Genomic DNA, 1,858 nt, shown 5'->3' with positions numbered 1-1,858 from the left:
CATGATATCCTTCACGGCATCCCAATGCTTCTTGCCAGGGGTAGCCATATAGTGTGCCACAACACCAACTGCAAATGCAATATCTGGATGAGTGGCTATCATAGAATACATCAAACCACCCATGGCTAATGCTTAAGGGATCTTGGCCATCTCAGTCCTCTGCTGATTTGTCTGCGGAAAATCAACTTGTGAGACCTTCACATAAGAAGGTAATGGACAGCCAATAGACTTCATGTCCTGCATGTGGAAACACTCAAGGACTTTATGAATGTATTCCCTCTGTGAGAGGTAGAGTAGTCTTTGATGCCTGTCGTACGTAATGCACATACCAAGAATGTGAGAGGCCTATCCCAAATCCTTCATTTCAAAGCTCTTCTTCAACTAAGATTTAAGAGTATCTAGCTCATAATGAGCTTTCCCTGTTATCAACATATCATCCACATAAAGTACCAGCATAAGCAATGAGCCATCATGGGCTTTCTTTGTGTAAAGACACGGATCCATAGCACTCATGCTGTATCCCTGTGACTGCATAAAGACATCAAACTTATGATACCACTCCCTACGTGCCTGCTTCAAGCCATAAAGACTTTCCCTCAACTTGCACACTAGATTCCCTGCCAGGTTTTGCAAAGCCCTTAGGCTACTCCATATATATCTCATCATGCAAATCCCCATGCAAGAATTCAGTCTTGACATCCATCTGATACATGTCCAAGTCAACTACACTACTAAGGCCAAAACCAAGCGTAGGGTGGTCATCTTGAACACACAAGAAAACACTTTATCAAACTCAACTCCATGTTCGTGTTTTAAACCATTAGCAATAAGTCCTGCCTTCTTATAAGTCGGTTTGGGGTGCCCAGGGGTACTTTTCAAATTGTATACACATTTGCATGGCAGAGCCTTCTTGCCTGAGGCAATGCAATCGAATCCCAAGTCATATTCTTATGTAGGGGGTCCATCTCAAACTACATAGCCCTCTCCCAGGAGTGACTATCACCCTTGCCCATAGCCACATCATAGGTGAGAGGCTCTCATGCATCTGTAACCAAAACACAATGCATCGAGGGCTCAAATCTATCAAGTGGATGTCTAGCTCTAGTAGACCGTCTCACTGCAGGCTTTGCTGCATGTCTAGCATCCTATCCAATACCCTAGCCATGTGTACCAACTACTGTTGAAGGCTATCCAACTAGCTATGCAAGAGCACGTGGCTCCTTCTAGAATATAACCCTACGTATCTCTACCACCTTCTCAGGCTGCCGATGCATCTTGTCTTCATGGAAGACTACATCATGGCTACAGATGACTTTCCACACCTGCAAATCCTAGAGGTGGTAACCCATCTCGCTTGCATCTCCATAGCCAAGAAAAATGCATTTGACACTCTTAGGATCCATCTTACTATGCTTGTCCTTGGGCACATGGTAGAATACCTCATATCCAAAGAGACATAGATGCGCATAAGATGGAGGTTTCCCAGTCCATACCTCCTTTGCAACCTGGAATTCCAAACCACTGGAAGGTGATCTAGTGATGATATGCATAGTTGTATTGACGGCCTCAACCCAAAAGCTCTATGGGAGTCTTGCATGGCTAAGCATATTGCGTACACGCTCCAGGATGGTTCTATTCATCCGCTCAACCAAATCATTCTGGGGTGGGGTGGTCAACTGGAGCTTAATACCCCACTCGTCACATAGCTACTCAAAGGCACGTAACACATATTCTCCCCCATTGTTAGTTCCTAAGGCATTTCAGCCTCCTTTGCTTCTCAACCAATGCAAGACATCTTTGAAACACAACCAAGATATCTGACTTAAGCTTAATGGGATAATCCCAGAATTTACACAAA

This window comes from Lygodium microphyllum, chromosome 27 (genome assembly GCF_053477565.2).
Source record: "Lygodium microphyllum isolate KBCC chromosome 27, Lygodium_microphyllum_v1.1.10, whole genome shotgun sequence".
Lineage (NCBI taxonomy): Eukaryota > Viridiplantae > Streptophyta > Polypodiopsida > Schizaeales > Lygodiaceae > Lygodium > Lygodium microphyllum.
The sequence above is the reverse complement of the archived record's forward strand: the minus strand, read 5'-3'. Positions refer to the sequence as shown.